The sequence below is a fragment of the Chrysemys picta genome, chromosome 5, assembly GCF_011386835.1.
Source record: "Chrysemys picta bellii isolate R12L10 chromosome 5, ASM1138683v2, whole genome shotgun sequence".
Classification (NCBI taxonomy): Eukaryota; Metazoa; Chordata; order Testudines; family Emydidae; genus Chrysemys; species Chrysemys picta.
The window spans coordinates 42938191-42952732 of record NC_088795.1 but is presented as its reverse complement, the minus strand read 5'-3'; the positions used below and the strand labels follow the sequence as shown (position 1 = coordinate 42952732).

The 14542-nt window shown below is 43.8% G+C and overlaps 1 protein-coding gene across 6 annotated transcripts in view; it reads right to left on the bottom strand.

Moving 5' to 3' along the window:
• Positions 1-14542, bottom strand: part of AFG2A (AFG2 AAA ATPase homolog A) — a 292859-nt gene that overhangs the window by 220078 nt on the left and 58239 nt on the right. The window lies entirely within an intron of this gene.

Here is a 14542-nt window from a genome sequence, read left to right as displayed (position 1 = left end):
CTTGCTGTTAGGCCCAGGAGGTGAAACATGCCAATTTGGCCTGATAGAATCACCTCATGGAGTCCTTTCAGCTACTGGAGAGGACGTCTTGCACTGTCAACGAGCATTCTCGTGCTAATGCAGGTGTCCATCAAAAAATCATGCCCTCAGGTGTAGGTAGATGTGGGTGTCTTCCGTTTTGTTGTGTCAGCATTTCCGGAAATGTCTGGAGCGGAAGTGGAGATTGTTTCGACATACAGAGAAAAAGAGGGAACCAGAATTGCCAAGGCCAGAACAGAGCAATCACAGTGGCTGTTGTGCTCCTCCACCGGAATTTGTAGAGAACTACCAGCGGGGGTGGGGGAAGGGAGCCATAGTTCGTCCAGTCTGACCAATTGACGACCAGAGCGTCACCCAATAAGTGGGCACAAAGTCCCCCCCGTGGAAATATTGGGTGCTCTTGGTGTTGATGTATGATGCAAAGAGGTCTCTGATTGGTGTACCCCAGCGACCAAAGATGTCCGCAACTATCATGTTGTGCAACTCCCATTCGTGGTCGGTTGCAAAGTTCCTGCTGAGAGAATCTGATCATATTCTGGGTGCCAGGCAGGTAGGCTGCTGACAAAAGGATATGATGTGTAATGCACCATTCCCAGAGGTTAATTGCCTCCATACGCAGTGCGGGGACCACGTGCCCCTTTGTTTATGTAGTATATTGTGGTGGTGTTATTGGACATGAGAGGGAAGTGGCAATAGTGGATAGCTGGTAAGAACATATGGCATGCCTAGCATACTGCCAGAACTTTCAGTATGTTTATGTGCATCCTGGCCTCTTGCATGGTCCAGGTGCCTTGTGGACTCCAATGTGAGCACCCCAGTCTGAAAGTGATGTATCTGTTATGACAGTCACGGTCGGCGAGGATGGGAGGAAGGACATCCTGGAGCAGACTTGTAGCAGGTTTGTCCACCACCAAAGAGAAGAGATGACCTGCAGAAGAACATTAAGCAAGCAACATTAAACATTGGAGAGTAGACCCTTTGCAGCCATAGCTGTAGACAGTGAAGGTGCAGGCGGGCGAAAGACGTGACGTATGCACATGCCGCCACGTGCCCTAGGATGGAGAGGCCAGGTCCTGGCCCAGACCAAAGGGTTAGAGGTTATCAGAACTATTTGGTCCAGTAGGCTCTGGAATCTGTTGTGTGGCAGAGAATCTCATGCAGACATTGCGACGATGGAAGCTCCTATGAATGCCAGGGACTGAGTAGGGTGCAAAAGTTGATTTTTTGATGTTGATGCTCTCTCCTAGGGAGGAGAGGAGAAGAAGAAGCTGGGACATCGATGCTCGAGCTCCCTCTTTGACCCAGGCTGCAAGCAGCCAGTTATCCATGTATGGGAAGACAAGGATTCCCCGATGTTGAAGGTGAGCCGCTACCACAGAGAAAAGCTTTGCAAAAAATCATGGGGAGGAGGTAAGTCCGAATGGGAGAACCCTGTACTGGAAGAGTCAATGCCCCACTTTGAAACCCAGGAACTTTCTGTGTGCCGGATGTATGTGGATATGGAAGTAGACATCTTGCATGTTGAGAGCCATTAACCATATGCCTTTTTCTAATGCAAGAATGATAGCCACAAGTGTGACCTCACAGAATTCTGGCTTGTGAATCGCACAGTTCAGGTGTCAGAGATCCACGATTGGTCTCCTGTCCCCTTTCTTCTTGGGTACCAGGAAATAGTTGGAATAGAACCCTGTGCCCCGAAAGGCTGCAGGGACTGGCTCCACTGCTCCTGTTTGGAGGAGAGACTCCATCTCTAGGGTAAGAATACTGTCATGAGAGGGATATCTGAGGGAGTTCGGGGCAGGAGATATGGAGCAGGCATTGTCAAACTCTCTGATGTAGATGCGTCAAACCATGTCCAACACCCACTTGTCCATTGTTATAGATCTCCAAGCTGGTAGAAAGAGTTTGAGATTACCCCCGAGAGGGGTGGAGGGTAGGAGCGCTGGTGTACAGAGTGGTTGACAGCTTTCTAGGTGCATTAAGAAATACTGCTTTCGTGATGACTGAGTGTGTTGTTCAGAGGTCTGGGTTGCCAGAACAGACAGGCAGCTCTTTGTACCTTAGGGCACTTCTGAGGAGGTTCACAGGCCTGCTGGTGGTAGAAGTGTGGCGTTTTATAGCATTGGGATGAAGGTGGGCAATAAAATTTTCTCTTTGGTGCTGGTATACATATGCCCAAGGATCGTAAGGTGGCTCGAAAGTCTTTTACTGAGTGTAAGGAATCATCAGTTTTCTGGTTGAAGAGGTGCAATTCGTCAAAGGGATTGTGTTCTGCACCTCTCTAGAGAAACTTGAGGAGTGTAACCAGGATTCCCTCCTCATGACAATTCCAGTCCCCAATACACACAAGGATGAGTCTGCTGAATCAACTGCTGCCTGAAGTATGGACCTGGCAACCCACTTGCCTTCCTGTAAAATTGCTTGGAATCGACTACAATCCTGCTGAGGTAGTTTATCTGCAAATTCCTCCAGTTGGCCATAGTTTATAAAAATCATACTTGGCCATCAGTGCCAAGCAGTTAGAGATTCGGAACTGTAGTTTAGCTGCGGAGATCTTTCGACTCATGAGGTCCAGTCTCTTACCCTCTTGTCTGCTGGGATGGAGCATGGGTGGCATTGTTTGGTCTGCTCCGACGAAGCTTGTATTTCCAAGGAGTTAGGTGAAGGATGTGAAAATAAAAATTCTTACCATTTTGGGGGGACGTAGTACCTTTTCTCAGACCCTTTCGGGGTCAGTGCACATATGGCCAAGGTATGCCAAACAATATGTCCCAGTTGAAGAACAGCACTGTTGATTGGTAAGGCCAACTTTGCTGGTGCTGGTGCGTGCAGAATGTCTAGTAACTGGTGCTGACTGTTTTGCACCTCTTTCAGTGGGCTCTCAAGAGCACTGGCTATTCTCCATAGGAGTTATTAATAAGGCTACATTTTAGTCACAGGTATTTTTAGTAAAAGTCATGGACAGGTCACAGGCCGTAAATAAAAATTCACCTGTCCATGACCTTTATTAAAAATACCCACCATGACTAAAACCTGGGCACGGGGTGGTGGGTGCTTGGGGGCGGTGGTATGGGGCAGCCACAGGTGCTGGGGGGGGGGGGGGTGGCCCGGGACCCCCACTAGGGATGGGGGATTGGCAGGGGCTTCCTATCCGGCTCCACATCCCTGCAGCTCCTAGGCGGCACAGGGGCCAGGGCAGGGGCTCCGCTGCTCCCGCCACAAGCACTGGCTGCTGCAGCTCCCATTGGCCAGGAACCGCAGCCAATGGGAGCTGCGGGGGCAGGGCCTGCAGGCACAGGCAGCACGAAAGACCCCCCGGCCCCACCACAGCCCCTCCACTATCTAGGAGCTGCAGGGGGGGCCATGCCAGGGGGAGCCAGGGAGCCTCCCACCCCGAGATAGTGCCTCCCCAACCCCCTGCCACTAACCCCCTGCCACACACCCAAACTGCTGCTGCTGGCCCAAGAGCTGCCTGAGAGACAGAACCAGCTGCTGCAGAAGTTACAGAAAGTCACGTAATCAGTGACTTCTGTGACCTCCGAGACACACTCGCAGCCTTAGTTATTGAAAGTGATGATAGATAGTCATCTGGTGGGGAGAAAGACGATGATGAGAAAGCTGTGTCTGGAGATGACAAAAGGAATCACTCTAGATCCACCAGTACCATCAGAGCCAGGCTGATCGGCGCAACATCTAACCCCATTTTCAAATGTCTATCTGATGAAGGGTGGAGCGGTGAAGCAGGGGAGTTCTCCAGAGCCAAATGAGACCATTCCAAAGGCGAATATTGGGGCCATGAGCTCCAATATGGCCATGACGGTTGGTCCTGCTGCTATTGTACTTGTGCCCAAGGAGCCGGATATCAACTTCTTGGGTAAGGCAAGAGAGGAAAATGCCACAGAGTCATTGGAACTCTCTGGTAGTCCTGTTTCAGGAACAGAAGCAGTGGACTGTGCTGAACGTCCGGGTCCTCAGATTCAAAGGAGTTGGAGTCTTGTAAGAATGGCGATGCCGACAAAGCCATCAGAATGGGATGTGTTAGAAAGATACGGCCAGCAGATGGTGGATGTAATGCAGGAGATGGAGCCCTCTACAGAGGTGAGTGCACCGGAACACACAGAGACCTTGCTCCTTCCCAGGCAAACAGTTCATGAGGGCTTGGAGCATTTCCGAGTCTCCCCAAAGTCAATGGTATCCAGTCTATTGATGGGACTGGAACTGGTAAAGGCACCTGTCTCAGGACTGAATTCACGGGATGCCAGTGGAGCTGAAGCAGGAGGAGTACACGGATCCAGCACCGGGACCAGCAGATCTGTTGAGCGGTGCAGCCTCTTATCACTCTTGTATGACTTGGAGTGCGTAGCTCCTCTGTGGCCAGAACTTTTCAACAATGTAGCATCCTTCTTGGATTTAGAGGAAGACTTACTGCCATGCTTACAAGCATGCTTCCGTGACTCATGGCTTGTCCCCGACACGGATGTGACAGGTTGAATCACAGAAACCCCCTGGGAGCTGCCACCTGATGTGCAAAGACTACCTCTGCTCCTGCTTTCCCTGCCAGCTCAGGACTCCAGTACCCTGTCTTGCTGAGCCAGACACTCCCGTCTGCCCCAACACAGACCCAAGGTCTGAATCACTTCTCCCAAAGCTGCAGGTTTACCTGAAAACAGCTCACAGAAGTGTGCTTGTCTTTAGCACTCAGATACCCAACTCCCCATGGGGTCTAAACCCAGATAAATCAGTTTTACCCTGTATAAAGCTTATGCAGAGCAAACTCATAAATTGTTCGCCCTCTATAACACAGAGATATGCACAGTTGTTTGCTCCCCCAGGTATTAATACATACTCTGAGTAAATTACTAAGTAAAAAGTGATTTTATTAAATACAGAAAGTAGGATTTAAGTGGTTCCAAGTAGTAGCAGACAGAACAAAGTAAGTCACCAAGCAAAATAAAATAAAATGCGCAAATCTATGTCTAATCAAACTAAATACAGATAATCTCACCCTCAGAGATGCTTCAGTAAGTTTTTTCTCAGACTGGACACCTTCCAGGCCTGGGCACAATTCTTTCCCTTGGTACAGCTCTTGTTCCAGCTCAGGTGATAGCTAGGGGATTCTTCATGATGGCTCCTCTCTCCCTTTGTTCTGGTTCCACCCCTTTATATATTTTTGCATAAGGCGGGAACCCTTTGTCCCTCTGGGTTTCCACCCCCACCCACCCCCCCCATTGGAAAAGCACCAGGTTAAAGATGGATTCCAGTTCAGGTGACATGATCACATGTCACTGCAAGACTTCATTGCCCACTTGCCAGCACACACATATACAGAAAGATTCACAGGTAAACACAGCCATCTGCAGACAATGGTCCTTGTTAATGGGAGTCATCAAGATTCCAAACCATCATTAATAGCCCACACTTTACATAATTACAATAGGCCCTCAGAGTTATATTTTATACTTCTAGTTTTAGATACAAGAGTGGTACATTTATACAAATAGGATGATCACACTCAGATTATAAGCTTTGTAATGATACCTTACAAGAGACCTTTTGCATGAAGCATATCCCAGTTGCATTATATTCACCTATTATCATGTTTTTATAAAACCATATAGACTGCACAACGTCACAACGGGGTCTGCAGGATTGGTACCAGCACATCCAGACAGAGGCTCTGAGTAGGGCAAGCGTTCTTGGATTGCTCAGGCCAATGTATGGGGCAAAGGGAGGGTTCCCCAGTCAGGATCCGACTTCTGCCCCATGGCTACCTCCATGAGGTGCTTCTTGAGGCAGAGAGCTCAGCCTTTGCATGTACAGGCAGGGAAAGAGACAGATACTGCATCTGGAAGCAACGTGGGCTTCTCCCAAGGAGTACAAGCAGCACTGGTGTTTGTCTCTGATGGAAAAATGAGCGAGAGCAGAAAGCACAGACTTTGAATTCCAGAGTCTTCAGAATAATCCAATACCCAGACCCGGGAGCTGGGAGCAGGGGGGGGAGGATTGTTTGGCGGGAAAAACATCCAAAGTGGCATCCCAAATCTTTAATTTTAAAAATTGCTAGGAATTACAAAGAACAAAAATAAAATCCTAACTATGAGCAAAAGCATGAACAGGTTTTGTTTTTTTCTTTTTTTTTTCCATTTTCAGAAAATACATCACTAAAAATGAGAGGTCAGCAGAAGCTCCAACTTGGACCATGCGGCCGCGAGAAGGAACTAGAGATGCTGTCGGTCCGCCCCGCTCTTTACTGCCTCAGGTGAAACCACGAGACAATACAAGAGCACATGTGCGGACCACCGAGCAATACAACTTTGAAAAGGTCCGGCTCCGAGTGCATGTCGCATAATCCTCAGTGGAATACAACAGGAACCATCACTCAAAAAAAAAAAAATTAATACTTCATTTCAAATCTCTCCTCTCTGCAATACAAGTCATTTAGGCCTGGTCTACCCACAGACTTTGTACCAGTATAACTATTTTAGTAAGGGGTGTGATTTTTTTATCCAACATAGTTATACTAGTGCAACTTCTAGTGTGGATACAGTTATACCAGTATACATGTGTCTTATAACAGTACAATGTATTCCCCATCCTGTTCAGGAGTAGGCTATACCAGTATAAGCACCTTTACACCAGTATAATTGCATCCACGCTAGGGAGCATTGTACTACTTTAACTAACTATACCAGTATAGCTAAAGCAATACAACTTTTGTTTATAAATGAGGCATGAATCTGCAAAACAGAGATAAGGACTGTTTATTCGATGCTTTAAAATCTACCAATAAGTGCCAAGTAGTTATTAATTTTAAAATCCCACACTGTATACTCCCTAGAGTGGGTAAGTGTCTGTAAGAATAAGTTTGATAGGTGACAGCAAAAGGGTATGGAAGCAAAGATAAAAGATTAATTTTCAGTCATTTTCCATTAGATTGATGTTACATATTCAAAGTTTTGGGGTGGGAAGAGTGTGCTGTGATAATTTGGCCTACAAATTTACCCTAATTGTCAGCTCAACTGTAAAAAGAGAGTGAAAGCTCATAAAATGTCACAATAACCTATAATAATAAATGCTGATGGGAAAAATTGAAAAGGGGAGACAGAAAGAAAGAATTAATCCAAACAAAAAGGCCTACTGAAGCAGCCGGACTGTGTTAATTAAGATCATGCCTGGTAAACAAGAGCTTTGTGAGACTGAAAATTAAATCAACCAAAATTGGTGTGTCAGAAATTTGGTCTAACTGTGGACAAAATAGTGAGGGAATGGGCTATTCTGCCCAGAACTCCCTCTTGGGGTTCTTAATCAAAGACTTTGGTGCAAAACACAGACCAAAAGACAGAGGCTACTGCTACACTGGCTTGCTGAAAGAAGGGGAAGGAGCAAGCTTCAACATCATGGCTGCCATCCCCACTGTCTCCTGGGACCCTGGACCTGCTTCATCCTAATTCTGAGAGATGTCCTGACCAGACCAAGCCAGAGAGAGGACATCAACCCCCATCATCTCTTGGAAGTGAGCGTTCCCCTTCTCCCCCCACAAAGTCTCCTTTTCCTTCCCCATCTTATTTCTTCTCTTTCCTGTCCCTCTCCTTTTTTTCTTTCAGTGAAATACAAGCCTGGCTTAGCCAGCGAAGACTGTAATTTTGCAACAAGTCTGTAAACCTGTGACCAGAAGGAGGAAACTAAAAGTAATGCCCTAAACAGCCTGATTCTGGCATAAGTTTGCCAGGTCTTGGATTGGCTGATAAGAACGTGTGCCGTGCCTGTTTCTTTCCAGCAGTGAAATTGTAAGTGAAAGTGAACACCAGAGTCAGAAGCCTCGTTTTCTATCTTTGCTGTTGTTTTCTCTTCCCTTTTGTGTGCATTTGCCTCTTGTCTGCTAGGAAACAAAATCAGACTTTTACAACAACAACAGCTCCAGCCCAGCCCATCTTAATTGACTTTTTTCCCTTAAAAAGGACAGTTCTTATGATCTTTGATACCATCGAAGAGACTGTCAAACAAAGGTTTTTTTCCTTCTAAAAACTCTCTCCAGCTAAAGGGAAATGGAACACAGGATGTTGTTAAAATGAAAGCCTTATTTAATATTTAACATTTCAAATGCTTTAAACTGTTTTTTCTCTTTCTTTTGTGTATCTTTAATAAAAGGTTAAAACAATTTTTAATGGTTGTGTTTGCCATGGCACTAAGCAGGCTGAAATCTCTGTATACCAAATCCCAAACCTTGTTTAGAACTGTTCAGTGTTGGAAAGTGACTGGGTATGTTAACACCGTTAGCCCATATATGCCCTCTAAATTAATAGAACAGGAGACATGTTTTACTTTTACTTCTGCTATTTAATTAAAATTAAAGAGTATTTTTCACTTGAGTTCAAATGAGTTAATTAAAATGTTTCAAATTGCTACTGCTTTGGAAAACCTTATATAAAGATTAGATAATTTTCCGATAGAGGTTATATGTTAGTTTCAATATTTGTTAATAAAGTAAGGCAGGTTTGAAATCTTGGGGGGTTATTACTATTTTTAATGAATGGGTCTGCGACAGTTTTTCATAAGACCTTGATGCAATTTTTTTCTTTTAAATGCCCTTTGCTCAGCTAGTCATGGCTGCTGAACTTTCTTATTTGATGCTTCTGCTCAGAAAGGCAACTAATGAAGGACCTGCTGAAAATCCTGTCAGAAGGATAACCGATCTTCTTCCAGAACTTCAATGACAGTTCTTCATAAAGTAAGGCAGCGAGCCTTTCCAAACCTCATTAATCTGTTTTAACTGCTGCAGCCAAGAACAAAGGAGAAAGGCAGAGGAAATTTCAGTTGGAAAATATTTTGACGTAACTGACCAGATGACAAACTAAACTTAAGCACATGTCAAACGCAGAGAGAGGCACAAAGGCATCTGCAGGGGGATACATAGGAAGTCAGCACAAGCCAAGATGAAGTCAGGAGCTCTGAGTACAGTGTATATTTTTGTAACCACTGATGACTGGAAAAAGAAGAGCTAGAGCTTAAAGGATCTTCTTTAAAAAAAAAAAAAATAACCACGCATCATGACTATTTTTTATACCAGAATTGTTTACCCAAGTTGGACCAGTTAACTAAATACCAATAATATCTAAGATGTATAATTCTGCACCATCTGCATTCCTAATTTGCTCACTGCTAATGTGCACACACTTTTTGCTATCAACTTTTAAAATACTGCTGTTATAAATAGTTTTGTTTACTACACTCAGTGTCTCTCACTTTAGAACTGGATTGTAACTTGTTTACTATTTTAATGACCGGAGTTTTCTGGAAGTTTAGGCACTATTTTGTCATTACTGACTTATAAAAAAATTAGGTCTGTCGATTAATCACAGTTAACTCACACAATTAACTCAAAAAAAGTAATCACAATTAAGAAAATTAATCGCAGTTTTAATCGCACTGTTAAACAATAGAATATCAGTTGAAATTTATTAAATATTTTGGATGCTTTTCTACATTTTCCAACTATATTGATTTCAATTACAACATAGAATATAAAGTGTACACTGTTCACTTTATATTATTTTTTATTACAAATATTTGCACTAAAAATGATAAAAAATAATATTTTGCAGTTCACCTCATACAAGCACTGTAGTGGAATCTCTTTATGCAGTGCAACTTACAAATGTAGATTTTTTTGTTAAATAACTGCACTCAAAAACAAAACAATGCAAAACTTTTGATCCTACAAGTCTACTCAGTCCTACTTCTTGTTCAGCCAATAACTATTGTCTATATTTACAGGACATAATGCAGCCCACTACTTATTTACAATGTCACCACAAGTCAGAGAGCTACAGAAATCAAGATGCAACATAAACCCAGGTATAATAATCTTTACATTTTTCAAGACAACACACAGTACTGCAGGCCTCCTATAGACAGGTTCCTAGAACAGCATATAAAGCCTTAACCATCTGATTAATGTGTGCCTCAAAAAGCTGTCAGAACAGGACAGATACATAGCCATTCAAAGAAACTGTCAAAAGAGAAAATGGAGGCAAAGCACAGATGAGACCCAGTGAATAAGGGTTTAATCTTCTCCACGTTCAATTTGAGAAAACTAAGTGACCTCTAAAACTAGGTGTCACAGAGACAGACATGCACAACAAAGAGCTGTCACCGGGCAGACAGGAGCTAAAAGTTATATATCCCAGTGTCCTATGAATACATATAGCCCCATGACCTTTCGGTGATTTATTTTGTTCCATCGGTAACAAAAATGAACAAAAAAGTCTCTGGTCTGGTCTACACTATAGAGGTAGGTTGACACAAGGCAGCTGACAATATAATGGATACAAATGCTCCTGGTAAGGACGTGCACAGCCAATCCAAGGAGCAAAGTGTAGCTATATACAAGCAAAGTAATTACTGCAGCAGCTGTATGCTAGTGTAAGTTAGGTCGACTTAATATTGTAATGTAGACATGGCCTCTAAGGGACACTGGTACATCTCTTGGGCTGCAATAGAGGAGCATGAATAAGGAGTGACAAACTGCATACACTGTTGAGTGAAATAAGTAACCAGTCCAAAGAGCAAGTCAATAAATCAAGACTGCAGTTCAAACACTCAAGTAAATCTCTCTTTGGAGGGGCGGGGAAGAGAGAACTCTGCTGACTTCTTTCCCAGCTTCTTATACAAGGTCACACCAGTGATTCCAGAAACACTGAAAAAACCTTCAAGGAAATGAGAACAGTTGGAAGCTTCTCCCTAGAAAACAAGGAAGGTTACTGACACTGGTAATGACACAGCTATTCAAGGGCTCATATAAACTTCAAGGAGCAAGTGCACAGAGGGTCAAATGCAGTCTAAGAGGAACCCTTGAACTTCACAACAGATCACAAAAGAAGACAGAGTGCAATGGAAAATTGGTTACCTCTTGTGCCTCTTCTCTTGAATATAAATAGAGGCAGCTCAGACTTATCCTTATGGCTGCAGTATCTGGCTATGAACCTTCCATCCTCATGCCACACAAGTACTTCCAAAGATGTATGGAAACAATACATTAATTTTTAGTAGATTAAATAAAACCAGCAACACCACACTATATTAGGTGCACAACCATGGTCAGCGCTGCCACTAGTGGGCAGGCAAGCAGGTCCTCTCCCAAGGCAGGTCTTCTCCCGTTGAAGCATAGTCCTGTCCCTCAACACCCACACCCCAAGGGTTTCCAGTCCTCCCCTTCTATAGAGGGGTTTTAAGGAGGGAGGGGTCCCTTGAACAGTCACAGTCTTTTCCAGCTGGCTCCTCAAACTAGGTGAAGCGTCTTGCTGTTGTATTGTCCTCTCAGAGCCCGGGGTCACCCTCTACACCAGGCTCTAGAGCAGGGCCCAATAGTGGGCAGCTACACCCAACACCTTGTGGTTGAAAGCCACACACCTCCTACTGAACCACTTCCTACCCTAGTCTCCTTCAGCTTCCCAGAGTAGATTACTCCCATCAAGTTTCTTATCCACATGCTCAGTCATATACCTCTCCTTTCTGGTTTCTCTGGGGTCTATGCTGTCAGGTCTCAGGCAATCAGCTCCTGGGGAGCACTTCTTGTTAAGAGCAGCCATCTGCTCCCTTTCATTACCTGCCACTGAACTGCTCTGCTCCCCTTTTTAAAGCCCTGTCTCCAGTTTGTGCAGGCTTTGTAGGTGTGTCTGGACAGGGCCACCTGGACCCAGAGCTGTTCCTTAACCCCTTGCTCTCCAGTAGGTCTGTATACCCCATCAGACATGGCTTATTTAACTGTTAGCTATATACACTGAAGAGGCCTGTGCATAGATATACAAAGCCCTTTTGTCCAACAGGGGACACTGGAGGAGAGGTCAGTCTCAAAAAGGAAGTTATCGGGTAACACATTTTCTTTTCTAGACTCAGACATCTCCCCCAGGGTGGGACATTTGGAACACAGTTAGAAAGGAAATAATAGCTGCGAACACTGGGTAAGTAAAAAAAATAAGTCAAACATTCTCCTTTCCCTAAAATAAGTCATATCAAGTCATATAATTAATTTGGTGATCATTCCTTGAGCACTTTCCTGACAAAAGGTGCTTCTGCAGAGAAGGGAAAGTCATGCCTGTAGTGCTTTAAAAAGAGTTGATGAATGACCAAGAGGTGGTTTATCATATCTCCTCTGTGGTGGCTGGTGCCATTGTTGCCCCTGAGGTCAATGTGGCACCAGCTGAATGGGCTCTGATCCTTTCTGGAGTCAGCTTTATCTGTGGCTGAATATGCTTCAGGGATACAACTACCTGATCCGTCTGGAAATGAAGGATTATTCTGGTTTCAGGCCGATGGATTTAGAGTGGAGGGAAACAAAACATGTTTTCCAAAGCTGACCACTTCTGCTTAGGGCTTGTCTACACAAGGAATTTTTGCATTGGTAGAAATCTGTAGACACCCTGCCTTATGTAAAAAAATGGAGGTAGGGGGGCTCACACTGGTGCAGCTTATGCATGTTTGAAATGGATTACGCCGCACTACTGCAAGCCACTTTTCATACTGGAACAGAATATCTACACTACCCCCAGTGCAGGCAAGTGCTAAAAGGAACATTTTAACTGCTCTTCTCACAACTAGCACATGCCATGTTTTTTTGTTCAGGCATTGATGCTTTGGGAAAAAACAAGAAAATGTTTTCTTGTAAGGTATGAAGGAAAAGTTAACCTTGTTTACGAGTGAGTGTGAAGTACAAAGAGCTCCCTTGTCTTTTTGGGGGAGACAGTAAGACCCATGTCCTCTAAGAGCAGAAGTTTCCAAGACTCTCCTTGTTAGTGTGATTGGGACCAGGAACAGGTTTTCATTGAAAAGTAAATACAGAGGACTAGCTGCCATCAGAGTGAATGGATGGGTATTCACTGGAACAGATGCAACCCAAAGGCCTCAGCCTCAGGGAGACAACAGGGTGCAGAATTACATTTACAATATGATCAAAAGGATGGGCAGAGAAGGAAGCTGTGTCGGAGTTGAGAGCACAATAGGGTGAGGCAATGAGATGGTCATCAGAAGATTAGAGTACCAACACTGCCCACATGGGCTGCTGTAAGTAGGTCTATTTTTCAAAAAACATGTTTCTTAAAGTTCGATTCGCTCTTCCTGCATTTTGTCTGGTTTCATCAGCATTTCTGTTACGGCTGTAAACTTTACCTGTCTTGGAACCACATTGCTACTTCTATATATTAACTTTCCTGAACACCAAGGTATGTTATCAAAGATTTCCTTTCATACATTTTCCAAACTTCTCACATGAATCAATTACCACAGAATTAAATACCACTAATTATTAGTTAATTAATACCATACTATTAAATGGCAAACTCCTTCCAAAGTATCACTTTACCGTGGTTCCTAGTGCTGTGAAAACATTCCACTTATGCAAGAACACTGTAGGTACAATTTATTTTGTACACCTTCTAAACATGATGAAGTAACGACAGTAGCAAGACTCATATAGCGATGTGATAATGGAGGCAAAGAGTCCTGTAATCAAACATCCCCTGATGTTTTACCCCAAGCTGTTGTTTTAAATTCAAGCCCCTGCATAAGTAGGTAATGGGGAAGAGAGCCCAAGGCTGCATTAAAGTAGTTTTGATTACGAGCCAAATGACTTCGCAGAATACTTTGGGCGTCTTCCGGTAACTTTTATTTACACTGGTGTACACACACACACTTCAAGGCCTCTATTTTTATATACCACGATGCATTTATACCTTATGTCCGGACTTAATAAACTATGAGGCGGTAACAACCCCTTTTGAGGCGGTAACAACCCCTCAGCACCGGTGCATACCTAATGCATTTTTTTTAATGCATTAACCTTATTGGGGGCGGCAAAACTAAGTCCCCAGCACCACATTACTAACCTTATTGGGGGTGGCAAAACAGTTTTCCAGCACCGCTCTGCATCTGATCTTGCTGCACAGTCAGTAAGTTCAGATGGCGTAAGCCCAACAGGGACAGACGGTCTTTACGGGCAGTTTTTTTCCGATACCCCAATAGAGATTTTAAAAGGTTTTATACCTTTTTTGTGGCGCCATGGGGATCAAAGGGGAACAATCCGTATCAGCTGCCACTGTCTTAGTAGGCGTTGCCATCCCGGACGAGCTCCCAAATTGTCAGAGAATAATAGCGTTCTTACTCTTTTGGTTGGGTACAGCAAAGTTAGATACTTTATTTTTTTTAAACAGCTGTGTAAAGGAGGAGAGTGCACTGGGACACAGGGTCTCCCCCTCCTAGGCAGGTCTCTTCACAGGTAAACAATTACAGCAAGCATTTATACCTTTTGTTACAGACAATAATAAGCAACAGCTGCATTTTGGTCATTTTGATATATTTTTTTTAAACTTATGCAGACTTTTAGTCTACATTTCATATTGTTTGCACATTATTTACACAAAGTTGCAACAACTTTTTACATAGTTTTTTTTTTAAAACTTGCCTTACACAATTTTTGCTTTTACAAATTTTGCGTTATTAAAATTACAAT